This window comes from Gouania willdenowi, chromosome 12 (genome assembly GCF_900634775.1).
Source record: "Gouania willdenowi chromosome 12, fGouWil2.1, whole genome shotgun sequence".
Classification (NCBI taxonomy): domain Eukaryota; kingdom Metazoa; phylum Chordata; class Actinopteri; order Blenniiformes; family Gobiesocidae; genus Gouania; species Gouania willdenowi.
Window position 1 is genome coordinate 11,367,524 of NC_041055.1, and position 18,348 is coordinate 11,385,871.

The 18,348-nt window shown below is 38.4% G+C and overlaps 1 protein-coding gene across 5 annotated transcripts in view; it reads right to left on the reverse strand.

Moving 5' to 3' along the window:
* The window catches only part of rab27b (RAB27B, member RAS oncogene family), a 106,053-nt gene that overhangs the window by 47,567 nt on the left and 40,138 nt on the right, over window positions 1–18,348 (reverse strand). The window contains exon 2 of one of the 5 annotated variants that reach the window (XM_028463025.1): window positions 9,016–9,084. The exons of 2 other annotated variants lie outside the window; for them this stretch is intronic. The gene's annotated coding sequence lies outside the window, so the exon portion shown is untranslated. Of the gene's footprint in view, window positions 1–7,885; window positions 7,977–9,000; window positions 9,085–18,348 lie in introns of those variants that run through there. 2 more of the 5 variants (XM_028463027.1, XM_028463028.1) reach the window with 2 other exon arrangements.

Below are 18,348 nucleotides of genomic sequence, written 5' to 3' on the forward strand. Positions count from 1 at the left end.
GTGTGTGTGTGTGTGTGTGTGTGTGTGTGAGTCTGTCTACATCCATCTCCTCCGTGCGTTATCTTCACACACACACGTGCGTCTTGCTAAGAGAGAAACGGAAGTACCACAAAAAATAAACGTTTTGCAAAACCAAAGTCGCTCTCTCTAAACGGCTCTGTGTGATCCGCATCAGCCGTGTGTGTGTGTGTTTGCATTGTAGCTGCTAGCATCTTTCCTAGCACATAGAATAATATAAGAACACATACCTTTGCGCAGAACAAACAATAATCAAAGTAGAGCCGTGTTGTGGACCCACAAAAACGTTACATTCCTCTGTCTGAATAACCAGATAGTTTGTGATAAGATCGACTAACGACCGTCAGCACAGCTCACAGTCATGAGACGAAGGAGGAAGTGAAGTCTGTGACCGGAGATTTAAAGGAAGTTTGGAATCACGGGAGTAATATCAAATAACCATGAAATATTAACTTAAATTACTTTTAGCGGTACAAAAACGTTTTTAATAATGACCTTTTTTTTTTTTAACCCAAACAAACTGCGACACGGTGACGTCATGAACCCCGAACCGGAAGTAGCGCGCTCAATACCGCGCTCTTACCGAGGGAGCCGTAATTATAAAATTAATGTTTTGACCATTTTGCTACACCAAATTACTCCAAATTAACAGATGCACATACTCAGGGTATTTGGAAGCCGTCGACTAAGTTTCAGGTCGAACTCACACCGCGTCGGGGAGATATTTGCTCCACATACACACACGCACGCACACAGACATTCCTTGCTTTTATAGGTAGAAGACAAAAAAATAGACTTAAAATTGTAAATATTGTGGTTTTTTGAGTTCATGTTCATTTCATTGTACTGATTCGTCTCCCTAAAATTACAGAAAAACCTTTTTCTATCCGTTTTCCAACCCATTTGCTCCTTTAGGTCACGGGGGTCTGCTGGTGCCAATTCTAGCTCTCATCAGGCGCTAGCCGGGTACACCTTGGACAGGGCACCAGTCCATTACAGGGCAACATAAACATAGTCAGACAAACACTCACACTCCCATTCACACCTACGGGCAATTTAAGACTCCAATCACCCTAACAGTAATGTTTTGGATGGTGGAAGGAAACTGGAGTATGCAGAGAAAATTGGAAAAGCTTGTTATTCAGGCTAAAAATATTTAACGGTCAAAATTCAAGGTCTAAATCTTTTTATATACACTAAAACATTCTAAAAAAGAATAGCCATACTTTAAATCTTTGGCAATCTGCTGACCTAAGCACTATCAAAATCACTGGCTCGTGTGTTGCATTATTTCTATAATGCAATGCTTTAAAAAAACAAAGGGAACAATAAAGGGAAACTTGAGCAGCACAATACAACTCCAAGTCAATCACACTTATGGAAGCATGGACAACCTGCCCAGTTAGGAAGCAACACTTATTGTGAATCAGTTTCACCTGTTGTTGAGCAAACTGAATAAACATGTGGAATGGAGAGACAATTATCTAGACAACCTATATAAAAGAATGGTTCTGCAGGTTGTGGCCACAGACCATTATTCTGTCCTCATCCATTCTTGCATATTTTTGGTCACTTTTGCATTTTTCCAGTGCCCTCACCACTAGACGTAGCTTGAGACGGTGTCAACAAGCCACAGAAGTTGCTCATTGTGCTGCTCATCCAGGATGGCACATCAATGCATGCTGTGGAAAGATACCAGGAGACAGGTCAGTACACCAGAAGATGTAGAGGTGGCCGTAAGAGGACAAGAAGCCAGCAGCAGAACCTCTTTCAGCTCCTTCATGCAAAGAGAACAAACAAAATGGCCTCCAGAAGGCCACCATGTTTCTGTTCAAAATGTCAGTAACAGACTCCATGAGGGTGGTATGAGGGCCTGACATCCACAAGTGTGGGCCAACACTGTTTAGGGTAATTGCCATTTGCCAGAATACACCAAAATTGGTAGCTTCGCCATTGGCACCCCAGATCAAAGCAGGTTCACAATGAGCACATGTGAAAAGTATCATGAAGTCATGAAGAACACTCTGCTACCTGAAACATCCTCCAGTGGTGCTTTGGGCCCGAGAGGCATTTCTTTGAAAGTGCGCACTATGTGCTAGCCAAAGGTACCATGACTGACATTAGGTGTCAGGATGAGATCTTCACACACCATCTGCTGGTGCACTGGGCCCTTGGTTCCTTCTGATACATGACATGCTCAACCTCGTGTGGCTGGAGTGTGTCAGCAGTTCTTCAATGATGAAGGCATTGATGTTATGAACCAAGCTGTTCATTCCCCAAACATGGATCCAATCGAGCAAATATGGGACATCATGTAAATGGTAAATGGACTTGATTTTTATAGCGCTTTATCACCACACTGAAGCAGTCCCAAAGCGCTTTACATATCAGCTCATTCACCCATTCACTCTCACATTCACACACCAGTGGGACAGGACTGCCATGCAAGGCGCTAGTCGACCACTGGGAGCAACTTAGGGTTCAGTGTCTTGCCCAAGGACACTTCGACACATAGTCAGGTACTGGGATCGAACCCCCAACCTCCCGATCAGAAGACGACCCTCTACCACCTGAGCCACGGTCGCCCTCTCATGTCACACCACAGACTGTCCAGGAGGATACTAATCCTTACATCCACATCTGGAAGGAAATCCCTTAAGAAAACATCTGTCGTCTCATCAAGCACAAGTCCAGGCATTGTAGGGAATGCCCACAGGCACGTGGAGATAACACACACATTAACAAGCCACATTCTGACTTGTTTTAAGAAATTTCCACATAAATTGGATTAACATGTGATCAGATTTTTCCACTTTTATTTTGAACCCAGACCTTTATGGGATAATGATTTTGATGATTCTAGTGTTATTTTGCTCCACTATGTAATGAATAAATATTTTAAACTGGAATTTATTTTATTCATTGAGATATAGGACATATTGTTTAGATGTTCCTTTATTTTTTAAGCTGTATATATAGGTTTCTCTTGGATATGTGGGTTAAAATCTTTGTCATTTTACAATCATCAAGTGTTGCTGCTTCAGGCCTTAAGCATCAGCAATGCAGATGCCTGTATACCAGCTGATCAGATTTTTACTCTGAACAAAAATATAAACACAATACTTGTGTTTTTGCTCCCATTTTTCATGAGTTTAAAACATTTTCTATATACACAAAAGACCTATTTCTTACAAATATTGTTCACAAACCTGTCTTAGTGAGCACTTCTCTGTTGCAGAGATAATCCGTCCCACCTCACAGGTCTGGCATATCAAGATGCTGATGAGACGGCATGATTATTGCACAGGTGTGCCTTAGGCTGGCCACAAAAATAAATGCTATTCTAAAAATGTTCAGTTTAATCCACTGCTTCTCAATTATTTTCTGTTCCCCCCACCAGGAAGAAGAAAATATCCCCCCCCCACCCCCACCCCCACCCCCAGAAAGCTGATTCCCAGAATCAATTTCTTTTTATTGTATTTTCACATTTTCGTGGGCGACCACTGGGTGGCGGTAATGCAACAACAAGTGAGTGCAAGAAGAGTTGCAGCATCAAAGGTATTGACATACTTTTGATCAATTCTATGGAAAACAAATTTAGACATGATCAAATCTGTATTCAATTGTGCTCCAGACGAGTAGCGCATTGTGTAACACAACAAACATTACTGCTCATTTTGTCCATCACCATCCGGACGTAAAGCCAGAGCAAGCAAGATAAGACGCCTGGCAGCAGACCAACAGACCTGGATGGGATATTGAATAAAATTTTCCAGGTAATGAAGCCAGTCAATGTGTTTACGTACATTATGTCAGATGAGGCGGACCCAACCCTATCCATAAAAGCCCCGCTACACGCCAAAAGATTGACCATCAGCATTTCTACTAAGTTCAAATTTAGCAGGTTTAGATGGGACAAAATGCACAGTGCACACATCAGCTACAGCTTGTTAAATGAAACTCTGACAGACGTCAGAAAGATGCCCACGCTGGTCAACTATTTTAACACTGTGTCCAACGTAACTGTGTTGATCACACTACAGAGTAAATAAGTTTAACATTGATGACAGATGATGATGATGATGACTAATGTGCGCTGATCCTTTCTGAATGTAAGAAGTTAATAAAATCAGGCTTTCCACACAAACAAACGTTATTCTGTCATTAATATGAGGGGAAAAAGAGAGATTTTAACTGTGGCTCAGACAGTGAAATGAGGCCGGTCACTGCAATACATTGTGACTTCTCTTTTGGAGCAGCCCATCTGCCAGCATGTTGAGCAGCACCTGTTACTACACAAAAACCTAGACACTCCAAAGCACTAGCTTGATGAGTATTAACAGTTTCAGTTGACTAACTTCAAAAAGTTATGTATAAATGTGTTTTTTTTTTGTACATGTTTACGTCCTTTCTGATGGAGGTTTTATTTTTATTATTTCAGTATAAATCAGTGAATGACTGAATGTGATGTGATGTGTATTGTTTTTAGGAACTGTGACATATTTCTAGAAGTTTAGGATTCAACTGATGTGTTTGGAGGAGGAAAAAATTGTGATAATTATCAAAGCAAGAATCGAAACACTTGTAAAATCAGAATCGCAATTTAAATCGCATCGGCACCCAAGACTCGGGACTAAAATCGAATTGGGACAAAAGGGTATCGTCCCAGCCCTAATAAGTACACCTCTGCATAACAATTTATCTCTATTAACAAAACAAAAAAACAAAAAAATATAGATCAACTTGCATTAAAGAACAACTTTTAAAACATTTTTTGCATAAAATATAAAATCATGATAATGAAATAATGAAATCCTTATTTAAACTATAAACATTTTCAGAATCAAAATCAATTTGATTCACCAAATACAGTTTCAAAACAATACAAGGAATTTATCTTGGTGGATAGTGCGAAGAACAACAAACAAACAATAATCACTAAAATAATAATAAAGGATGGATATATAAATTAACCAGGAGCGCAATATATATATATATATATATATATATATATATATATATATATATGTATATATATATATATTTAACCAGCAACATTAACTCAGGAGCACAATATACTTCAACCTACAAAACAAAAATGAATAAAACAATTGCTGATTGGTGCTGATTAATGGTGCTGATTAACTAAAAATTCAATAACACAGGGAGTTTGTCATGTCAAAACGTACATAAGCAGTAAACAAACAGTCTGTGTTACTGTCAGTTGCTTCATCGAATTGTATTTTTGCAGCTCTTGTTTCATCCAGCATGACAGAGACCATGTCTAATGCTGTAGGCTGTATCAGCTCCTCTGCTATAGTGTGTTTTTTTTTTAAACTGAGCATTCTGGTATGCTACCTTATATCATATGGTGCCAACAGTGTTTGCTGGTTTACTGAAGTAGCATTCACAAAGTGGGATGATTGTTGACAAAATTTGGCAGGTTTTCGCTGAAAAAAACTCAAGCGTCTTAACATTGGGGTGTAACATCATTAATTGACACCCCGCTTCCTCCAATGGGGTCCGGATCTCACCCTCTCCCCCCAGAGACGGCTTTGGCCTCGGGGCCACTCGGCCTTCTCCGTCAAGTAACGGGCTCGCCGCAGGGGCGCTCGTGGGGCATGCGGCGGTGTCCGTAGGGCTGCGCAGGCACCTCCTTTGGTCAAGCTGCAGCCTGGTTTGCCGTCCGATGCACCCCCCAGGTACCCAGCAGGAATGCGGGTTCAATGTCTCCGGAGCGCATGCATTACTCTTGTCTCAAGGGAAAAGTAACCCCTGCTCTATGGTCTCTAATAGAGCGTACACTCACACACATGAAAGCACCACTGCCCCCTACAGCAGTGGATGTGCAATTATACTTCACTGTAGTACAGCAAAAAAAAAAAAAAACATGTTCCCCAGGGTCATACGCGCACCCCTGGGCATCGCACCACTATTTGAGAAGGGCTGGTTTAATCACACAGCACAATGCCACAGATGTGCAAGTTCTGAGGGAGCGTGAAATTGGCATGCTGACTGCAGGAATGTCCACCAGAGCTGTTGCCCATGAATTGAATGTTCATTTCTCTACCAAAAGCCGTCTCCAAAGGTGTTTCAGAGAATTTGGCAGTACATCCAATGTTGTAACCTACTTGAGTGGGCAAATGCTCACATTCAATGGCATCTGGCACAATGGAGAGGCGTTCTCTTCATGGATGAATCATGATTTTCACTGTTCAGGGCAGATAGTGTGTGTGGCATTGTGTGGGTGAGCGGTTTGCTGATGTTAACGATGTGGATGGAGTGGCCCATGGTGGCGGTGGGGTTATGGTATGGGCAGTCGTATGTTATGGACAACGAACACAGGTGCATTTTATTGATGGCATTTTGAATGCAGAGAGATACCGTGACGAGATCCTGAGGACCAGTGTTGTGCCATTCATCCGTGACCATCACCTCATGTTGCGTCATGATAATACACGGCCCAATGATGCAAGGCACTGTACACAATTCCTGGAAGCTGAAAACATCCCAGTTCTTGAATGGCCAGCATACTTACCAGATATGTCACCCATTGAGCATGTTTGGATCGGCGTATACAACAGCGTGTTCCAGTTCCTGCCAATATACAGCAACTTTGCACAGCCATTGAAGAGGACTGGACCAACATTCAACATGCTACAATCAACAACCTGATGAACTTTATGCAAAGGAGATGTGTTGCACTGTGTGAGGCAAATGGTGGTCACACCAGACACTGACTGGTTTTCTGACCCTGCCCCCATATCCCCCCAATAAAGCAAAAATGCACATTTCAGGGTGGCCTTTTATTGTGGCCACCCTGAGGCACACCTGTGCAATCATGCTGTCTAATCTGTACCTTGATATTATCTCGCAAAGGAGAGTGCTCACTAACACAGATTTAGACAGATTTGTGAAAAATATTTGAGAGAAATAGGTCTTTTGTGTTTATAGAAAATATTCAGCTCATGAAAAATGGAAGCAAAAAAAAGTGGTGTTTACATTTTTTTTTCAGTGTAGTTGCCTTTCTAGCAGACATAAAAACACATCAGCCTTTTAATGTAATTTAAACCTGTGGTCAAAAAGTGTACTCGGAGAATACTGTAGTGACCTGCATCACTGAAAGTAGTTTTTTAACCAAGAATGTGCTCAGAATATACTTACAAAAAAGAATTTTGCATTTTAAGTAAACTCTGAAACCTTTAATACTTGGTATAAATTGTTATTTCTTCCTTGGTAAATGTGTTACCAGTTTGTTGCTGCTGTGGCCATGAAAAAGTACTTTTGTGAGGGTTTGATTCTTTAAACTGGCATTTTTTCTAGCGATACAAGTTACCATTATCATTATACCGTTTCTCATTATAGCAGCGACTCTTTATACTGCTTTTTTGCATAAAAAGGTAAATATGATGCCTTTATTTGATGGTGGATGAAGAGATTACCCCACTGAAGACCTAGGCAGTAGGCATGAAATGCCTTTTGCGACAAATATTGTCGCAAAAGGCATCAACCAAAAAGAAATGTTGTCTCAAGAAAATCCTGAGTTAAACCAAAAAACATCTCATTTGTGAAACACTTACAAATCTTGCAATCTACTTCTGAACATTATTACCACTGTGACTGCTCTGGGTTTACTTAGTGAGAAACCGAGGACGCAACTGAGCTTAACAACTATCTCACACCTACATTGTTTTAATCAATGTGATCACAGTGCGTTAATATTTCGGTAAAATTTCCTCTCCCAGTCTCTTCAAACAAACACTTCCCAAGCTTACTGAGTTTCCCCTGCAGCATGTCACATGCCTACAAAGCTCAACAAATAGCTCCAAAATGCTCTCAACAAACAGATGTCCCACTTTGAGCTTACCTCTCAGTAGCTCCTCAGCTGACACAACTGGGTGAGATCCAGAAGAACAGATACAATGTCCACAGCAGCAGACCAGCAGCTCTGCATTAACACTGGCTGAATGGGAGGGAGAGGACTGGGCAAATGACTACCACTCCATTGGAGGCAGAAGGCGGAAAAAGCCACTCCCATCATGAAGCAGCTGACCCTCAGCTTGTTTGCAGGAAAGGATTGGTTTGAATGGGTTTAATGGATATGTTTTTGTTATTTCAGTCAACACAAGTTTAAAATCTAACTTTCTGCCTCTTCAACAAACTGTTCAACTATTCAACTAATGTAGTCAATATAAATACAATTGTTAACAGATGGCCCAATGACCCAATCTGTAATTACTTTTTTGATTAACAAAAACCAATGTTGAGTAATCTAAACCCATGTCATCCATAGCATTGATTATAGACAAGCTTATAGACACCACCGCACACGGAGAGTCTACAGAAGATCTAAAACTTCTCAACAGAAAACAGATTTATAAATGCTAAAATCAGAGGGTACAAGTTTAAATACGAGACATAATATTTTGAAATCTTGTGTGAAACGAGATGAAAGTTTTACGAGGAGAGAGCCGTCCATCTGTTTCCATGTTTACTATGCAGCCTTTAAAAAAACGTGTAGTAGATGTAATAGGCTCACATAGGAACATTTGGTATTTAAACAGCCAGTGGGTCAAATGTGAAGATTGATATTGCATTAATCTAAGACAAAATGAATACTACACAACTAACTGCCACAGCAAAACACAGAGACACTTGTTGGCATCATGATAACCAGGGTGGGTATTAGATTTAATGATATTAAGACACTGGCAGAGAAACACAAATAAAAGAAAACTAGCTAACAAAACCATGCAGTAAAAACAGGTTACCAAACAACTGTTTGGTAACCAAAAGCGGGTACGTAGAGAGCGGTTTACACTAAGCTCATAACCACACAATTATCTAATATACTAAACAAATTGACCAGATCACTACTCAGTTGCTAGCCATCTTCTTATTTTTACATATCAAAAATACTAATATTTATGTCAAACGCCAAGAATAGTGACAAACCACTAGTTGACTAATCATCTTACTCACTGAGTGGTTAGTTACCTATTGAGGGTCTGATGTGGCTTCAGTGCTTCTCTTCTTCCACTTCTTTCTGCTTTCCAGTCTGTTTCTCTGTGTAACAATAGGGTGGGGCATCAGTAAATTATGTGTGGACACACACACACACACTTGTACACAGACACACACACACACACTTGTACACAGACACACGCACACACTTGTACACAGACACACGCGCACGCACACGCACACGCACACACACACACACACACACACACGCACACACACACACACACACACACACACACAATGCATGTATTTGTGGGGTTAATAGCAGTAAAACTGGAAGTGGGTAAACACTAGACAGCCCCAGGTAACTCATGGGATGGAGTAATACCTGCCTTTTCTGTTTCATACTCCCTCCCCATCAGCCAAACAACACTTAGCAAACAGGCCCAAATTAATAAAAAGTGAACAAAAACAAGCATGAATTAGGCAAGACCTGTATTCACAAGGCAAATATGTATTTTGCAATTTGATAAAATTGGCAAAAATGACAACATGTATCTGGATTTGTTGACAAGTTTGTTCTTTTTACTAATTAAATTGAAAGTAATAATGCAGGAAAAACAGAAAACTGACACATTGAAAGGAAATGTTGTTCAATGGTACCAGTCTGAGCACTGTATCTCAAATTGTGGCCAAGTTATAGCGAAAAAAGTATTTTTTTGTTGGTTTTTTTGTGACGTCATGAACTTTGACCCCAACCGATCTTTTTACTGGTAGGTCGTACAGCTTCGGTCCAATTCAATAAAATACTCCACTTGAGATGAGCTTTTCATAAATGTAAGGATCCAACTTGTACGATAAATATTCATAGATATATGGAAATCTTTGGTTTTTGAAACTTGACGCAACCTTGACGTTGATCTTGACATTTTGGCTCCAAAAAAGGTCAACTGCACATCCTTGACATTGCCCCTATGAGATGACGTGTCATTAGTGCCACATTAATAGCCGAGATGTCAAAGGAGCAAGATGATAAAAACCATGTTTTTTTTTTTTTAATATTTGAGGCGGCGTGTACTACAAAGCTGGATTTCGTCTTATCACGCTAACTTTAAGGATTTATTCTAACTTACTACAATGCTGTGTTAACCTCATCCGGGTAAATCGCCATGGTAACTAGAGCTGGCTAGTTTCCTGAATTGACTCGATTTCAATTAATAATGTTTTGAATCCATTAATCGTGATATTTCAAATTTATTTGGATATTAATGATGGTTCCATACTTCTGACTTAAGTTGGGGCAGCTTACTCAGCTGAGCTTCATCTGCCAGGTTTGCCCTGAATTGTATGCACTCTTTCGCAATACTTGACTTTGCTAACGCCAGACTATAACACAAGACTACAGGGCTTGTAGTATTAAAAAAAAAAAAAAAAAAAAAATCGATTTAATCACCTATGAATCGATTTTGGAAAGTTCCAATGAAATTGATTCAAGATCGAATAATATTTTTTTTTTTTTACTGAGCTCTACCCTCTAACACCTTCCTTCTATAGCATTTCTTGATGAAGAGTGTCTTTGAGGGCTGTATTTCAGGGACTTCTGCTCTTCCCATCCCAACAAAACAATCAAAAAATAAAAACCCAAATCACTAACTTGATTTGAAAAACCTGAAACATGTTTTAATCATTATGTATTAAAATATCCAAAGATAGTAATTGATCATAGCATTCCCGACCTTTCCCCAACTATTAATAATATGGACAAAGGAAAACAGTGTATGCGTAAATATTGGGCTAAATATGCCACAGTACCTTCCTTCTTTACACACAGAGTGCCCCATTGGACAAATATATATTAAAGGGGACATAACATGCTTTTAAATCCTTCCTTTTTACAAATAAATCATACAGTTGTGGTCTATATAAAGCGGAACTGCAATGCTTGGGTCTGAATTCCTCATTACTATAGCTCCACAGGCCCCTTTTCTACCCCTTTTCTGATGTGCTTCTGAGAGCAACTCGTTTTGGTGTGGTCTCTTTAAATGCAAATGAGACACTTCATACCCCGCCCCCTCTCCAGGTTGCAGAGGTGACACTCTGTTCAACTCCACCCTGTTCAGCCATTTTTGTAGTTTGATAGAAGAGATACGAATGTTTAGCGGCGCAGAAACTTTTTATTCACACGTTATTTACAAAATGTCAACAACAGAAGAATCGGCAAATCCTTCTTTATACTGGCGGAGGTTGCTGAATCAGTCATCCTTGAAGTGCTTCGCGCACACAAAAATGACCTTACCCACAGATGTGGGTACATTTCCGTGAAAGATAAAACTCAACCAGGCACTTCGAAAAGGCTCTGATGCTGGGAGACGGTGTAATGAAGCGTGTGGGTTACAACATCCAACAACCGAACATTTTGACTTATCCTCTCGTAACTTCGGCATCCTTGAGCTTGGACTAAAAAATGAAAGAGTGAAATAAAAATGGCGGATTGCTCGAAGTTTTGCCTGGAGTCGATGTCCTAATTTGGCAGTTCCGCTGCAAATACTGTGACGTTATTGTTCAAAAAACGTAATAGAGAATAGAAAAATCGAAACAGATTGAAAAATATGACCAAAACAGAATATAAAGATATCTACGGAGCACCTGAAGAGACTAATTTGAACTTTTCTGTATTTCTAAACACTCTAAATATACAACAAAATGCATTTAAGGGCTAAAAAAGTGGATTTAGCATGATATGTCCCCTTTAAGTTTAGTTTATTTTAGTGAATAAAAATAATCATTTAACTTTAAATGTGAGAGTAATTTTAGGTCTACCATTTAAAGAATACATATAAATCCCAATTTAGAAAGCTATCCATAACCTTAATACCTCAGGATAAATCAGATTACTCAATAGAATCCTTTGAGTTCTGCAGATAGTACAGTACATAAGCAGCAGCCTGGATATAAAAAAAATGACAATGAGTAGAGCCATGTTCCAACAAATAATTGAATAAAATGTTATTGACAGCACCAAACCATGCAAAATAACTTTGAAACAGAGCTAATTCTACAGATGTATTAGATTCTATCTTGGTCAAACTTTTTTTCCTTTTTGAGGAGCTGCTCTGGATCATGGTATGATAACAGAAAGGCTGAACCCAGCGGAGGAACCCTGAGGGTGGGAAAAAAAAACCAATATCAGGTCATACACTGTCACTTCTCTAAAGTTCCCATAGTAATCTGATACACTACGTTTTGTTTAAAATACCAGGAAGACTTGATGTTTGAAGCCCTTTTCTGTAACTTGGAAAATAAAAATACCTCTGCAACACTCATAGATCAAACCTGTGCCTGCGCTTGTGGTGCTCCTCACATCGATACCTCGTAAACAAAAGTATACATTTCTTTCTGATCGTTGTAACACTCTCAACAAGCAATAGTGAAGTTTTATTAAATTTCCGTCCATCTACCAAGTCAAAGGGGAAATAATAACAATCTACAGCTGATCGGAGCCTAAACTGTCAACAAAAAGAAACGGTGAAAACAAATTTCTGCAATAAAATCAATTACTACCATTCACTAAATAATAATTTTATCGGAATTAAAATTTAATTTTTAATATTGGTCCCCCTGATCCCACCACAGTAGCTATTCTAGGAAAAATGCTTATGTAAAACTTGATTGATTTTTAAGATGTAGGTACATAATCATCATTAACATAATTGCTTTATAAAGTAGCAAATTTTACCAATGAAAGCCTTTAATAGGTCTCTTTGATATTGATACAGCAAGGATAACCAATGCTGTTAAAAATACGGCCCGTGCTCACTTTGCTCTCAATCAGCTGCACGTTGCCATCAATGTTTACTTAAAACAGCAGCATAGCTTTTTATCTATGTTAAACTGATTTAGATGAGGTGTACTTTATGTTTTTATGAAGGTTGTTTTACGAGGCATCAATGTGGAAGAAATCTGATGCGTAAATATCTCTAACTTTACACAACTTGTGCATGGAGTTTGTATTTCATAATTAAGACTTTCTATCTCCTAAATATGATTTATTTTTTCATAACAAGGAAATGCCATGCCATGGTGATAATTTGGTTTTTTAAGTTGCAAAACCTGTGTTTCATACTCGACTGTTGTACAAAATCAAAAAAATTCTCTACATTTACAATATACAGACTCACAAGCAGCACCTACTCTTGTTCTCAACAGGATTGACATCCCTGAGTGTCCAAACAGTCATGTAGATCCTGCAAGTGACCTTTAGGCAAAGTTAAATGCCACCTGACCCCACCACCAACAATTACCACGACAAAACAAGATCTATGATTGCCTCTGCAGGAAAACACAAACAGCGGGAGACACTGTGTAGCAGCAGAATGCAGTTATTTTATTATATAATTCTAAAAAAAAAAAAAAATAGCCCCCTTTGAAACATCATATTACTGTCATTTTGTAAAGCTGATAAAAGTATGTGCCACTAATAACTTCTCTGCAGAAGACTTCAAGCGACCATCCCCCACAACTTGTTTTTTTAACTTCACCCAAATCCCCCACACCCCCCTGAGACTTCTAAATCAATTCCTGTGGTCTAAAAAAAGTCAACACTTTTCAAAATCACAGCATCAGTAAAACTGATGTTGTTCTTCCTGTAAACCTAATTAGGGTATCCTTGATGAGCCAATACTCATTTTTCCTCCCCAGTCTTATTAGAGCCATGGGACATGAAGGGTTTCAAAGAATGAGCAGCTGCATCAAAACCATGCATCACCAAGTGCAGCACAATGTGTCAAATGCAATCTTGTAAAGTTTGCTGCCACTAAGGCAGAAAAGTGACAAATCACTGGAAATCTGATAAAAGGTGAGCTCAGCCTCTTAGTTGCAGTGAAAAGAACTGCTAATGCTTCAGCAATAGGGCTGCCAACTTTGGTCATTTATTCGACTAATTGGTCAATGCCTGACAAGGTCGACCAAGATTTTCATTGGTCGACCAGCAATAGTATCAGTTTCAATACCGTGCAAAAAAATGCAATACACTTATATAAGCAATAAGGATTAAATATCAATATAATGTATTTAATGCCTAAACATGATTCTATGTCCAGCATCAGCTCTGTGTGAATGCGTGTTGCGCTGCAGCTGTCACTGCACAGTGTTCTGTCCTCAGAGCAGATCAGAGCAGAGAGGGAACAAATTAAGACAGCCGTGAAACAAGTATCCACTGCTAAATCAATCATTTTTCTGCACAAGAACATGGATTATCCTTATATTTGATAAATGGATTATGTAACTAGATCCACTGTGGTCTCTGGCACTGCACACCTGTGTTTGACTTGCGTTTGTTTCCTCGTGCGCTGATCTGATGTTGACATTAACAGTTTCTTAATAAAAGCAGGCTTACCACTAAAACAAACGTAAATATGTCCTTTGTATGAGGAAAAAATAGGTTTTAATTGTCGGTTTCAGGTCGGGCTCTTATATAACTACCTAATGTCTGTCGGACCTGTAGGTTTCACTTTTGCTTTGTCGTGTTCTGGTTAAAGCTTGAATAAGGTTCATATCATAAATAGTCTTTGTTTAAAAGCAAATCTGCACCACAAAAAGCCAAAACTAAATATTTGTCTCTCTTCTTCTTTCTCCTCGTCCTCTTCTGAACCTGCTCATTCATTCATTTGTTTTTTTTTTCTATTCTCCTTTTTTTGTTTTTTTGGTTGACTAATTGCTAAGTGTGCCAAAGTCTTGGTCGATCAACCATTTCCTTGGTTGTCTATAGCCCTATTCAGCATAACTACAGATTTTGTAGATTTTAATGACCCCAACTCTGTGGGGATAGTTTGGAAAAAGCCTCATCCTGTTACACCATGACAGGCAAAACATAAAGCATAATCCATGGACTGAGAATGGGATATCACCAGGGGTCGTGTTAACCATCTAATTTCTGTCACTGACGGGAAAATCTGAAGGACTATCTGTCAATTTGATGGATTGCAATTTGCACTCATTCATGTAAATTGGCAGGTATGAATGTTGTTGAATGATGTGTGCACTCTAGTGATGGGTAAAAATAGATTATGACAGGATTTAATGACCCTGTCAGTCAAAATGACAGCCAACTAAAAAGTCTAGCAGAACCTCTGGATATCACTTAAGTTCATATGCACGTAAAGGCAGACACGTTTGGCAATATTGGCCAAAGCCTTAAGCAAGACAAAATTTTGTCTTGTTAGAAATTTAAACAAACACAAAAATGTGTTTTATAATCAGAAAAGATGCAATAAAATACTAATACAAAAATAAGAGAAATTGTTTAGGTCAAGCAGTCTCTTCCTAGATAGAAATGCCCAGCGCTTTTTGAGGAAACATCCCTTCAGAAAACAAACACTTTGGGCACATAAAACTTTAACAAAAAATAAACAACTCTTTTAACATTAAAATGGTTATGCTCTATAACTTCATTACCAAAGTATTCAACAATAATTGAAGTCATACTATACTAAGCTTCTGTTACATGAAAAAGATCATTGATGCAAATTTTAATAGAAGCCAACAAAAGTAACAAACAGTGAAAAAATAACATCTGTATCAGATTACATTCATCCCCCACAAGTACTGTCTAATGCACTGGCCGGGAGTTAAAAGACTATTGGACCAAAAATTAAGCTGACAGAGATTCATTCTTGCACACCAGTGAGCAAGATTGTTGCACACATTTTTCTCTAATGCAAAAGCTCAAACTGACACTCACCCATGTTTGGCTGAGCTAAAAACAAATAAAAAAAATACCATCTCCCTTGTGCCAGGCATATTTCTGGCCCCAATTGGCCACAATCATGGAAAACAGACATTTATCACAGAATTAACTTGCTGAAATGGAAATTATTTTATGACACAGATTCCCTCACCTCCATGTTTTTGGAGAATAGCATGTATTTCACCACATTTTACCCATAAAACAGGAGGGTGCATGTGTGGCAAGTTTGGAAGACATTTAAAAACAGACTTTTCATATGTAACGTGAAATCTTGCTCTACAAAATCTAGTGAAAGTGCACCGTTCCGCTCGACCTTGCAAGATTTGGCGCAATTTGACAGGACCATATCAAGTTATAATGCATCAAAAATACATCTATTTGAAAAGAATTCAACCCTATTAATAATTTTTTGTATAATTTTGGGACATTTGGTATGTCAGTAATTAGATCAGATAGGGGAAAGCCTATAAAACAGAAATAATATCGAAATGAATATACCCTGAAACAGAATTTTGGAAAATTTCAAATGAAAAATCGGAGGTGCTACATATATGCTAAATGGGAAATGGACTTGATTTATATAGCGCTTTCTCCTCACCAAAGTAGTCTCAAAGCGCTTTGCAATATCAGCTCACACACCAATAGGAGAGAGCTGCCATGCAAGGCGCTAGACGACCATTGGGAGCAACTTAGGGTTCAGTGTCAAGGACACTTTGACACAGACATGTAGAGCACTGGGATCGAACCTCCAACCTCTCGATCTAAAGATGACCCTTATCCCACCAAAGCCACGGTTGCAACTTTGACATCAAGTAAAAACATTCTCGAGTCAAAGGAGCTAAGTCCCACGGTTCCCAGAGAAGCAGAGGAAAAGGCATTTAAAAATTAATGGTTAATGTATTGGATGGGTCTCAGTGGTCTAGAACAAATACACAACTGTTACACACACACACACACACACACACACACACACACACACACACACACACACACACACACACACACACACACACACACACACACACACACACACACACACACACACACACACACACACACACACACACACACACACACACACACACACACACACTCTCTCTCTCTCTCTCTCTTTCCGGTCATTCAACACTTAATTGCTGCTATCAATTTTAACAGCACCTTAACAGCAGAATATAAAAGATGGAGTGTGTGTGTGTTTGAAGCAGCCTGTTAACAATCTCACATCTCAAATCCTTGTTGAATCCTAACAGACTAAATAATTGTCTTGACATCATCACATCTATATAAATACCTATATATAACTATATTTCTCGGACTATCATAAATACATAAAGACTCGGGAAGCAGAGTGATATTGTGAGTCTTTACAAACCTCATTCAGATTATATGGAGTGTGATTTCATTATGAATTGAGGCATATTTTCTTAGCATTTTTTTGTTTCTCAGTGATGAATTGTCATTTTTTTTTTAAAAATGGAGCATTTGCATTCAGACACAGGGGACAAAAAATTACTGATTGAAAATATATTTTGGAATTTTTTAATTGTTATTTTTCAAAATAAAACACATTCATAAACAACTGTATTCTATACTTTCACTTTCTCAGATACAAATATAGTTCAAATAAAATGCAAAAACCTACTCTAGAAGAAAAACCTTTCTTTGGGGTTGCTAGGAATTAGTGATATCAAAATAGGGTCACGATCCAAAAAGGTTGGGAACCACTGCTGTAATCTGTTCAGTTAGAATTGCATCGTAAAGTGCAAAATTAGCAACATCCTAGCTGTAACGTACATAACAAACAAAAAGGGCTGTTTTCAATAATAAATTATATACAGTTTAAATAACAACAACTTAGTCATTGTTCAAAGTTCTTAGCCAACATTCTTTTTCAGTACTTCATGTAATTTTCCCATTTGAAGATACGTTTATTTTTAGTATTGATTACTATGTCTGAATGACTATTCATTGATTATTTCTCCCACCCCTAGAGATTATAAAGGTGATTATTAAATATTAGCGAAGGGGTAGGATTAGATAAGTTTTACTCCTTCATACCCCATTTCGAATATGTTATACTAGGTATAGGTATTATATGTTGTATGTGTGTTATACAAATACTTATATAAATATTGGTGTGTGTACATTGGTTAGTCTTATTTAGATGTGTACTTAGGAATAAATCTATATAAAATGTTAAAACTATTTTTTACAAGGAGTTACATACATAAAATGTTCTTTTTATTCCTCTATTTCCTTTTTCTCTTTGTTAAGTGAAGTTATGCAATGGTTTTGACATGTCTGGAACAAATTAATAAAATGTCAAATCATAATATAATCAAACAAAACAATGGTTTACTCAACAATGGTTACACGTGAGGCAAATTTTTGGACACCAGCTTTAGTAATATCTTGCTCGAGTTTCTGTACTTTAATGTGTGGAATGTTTCAGATACAACCCTGTGATAAGAGACAGAAAGAGACAACATTCTACTTGGCTGGCAATTATCTGTGAAAATCATAGTGCAGGCGTCTTCTGAGACACTTTATTGACTAGTAATCCTAGTTGGATCGAACGAGTATTGGTGACCTTCTCACCAAAGATGGATGTGGACATCTTC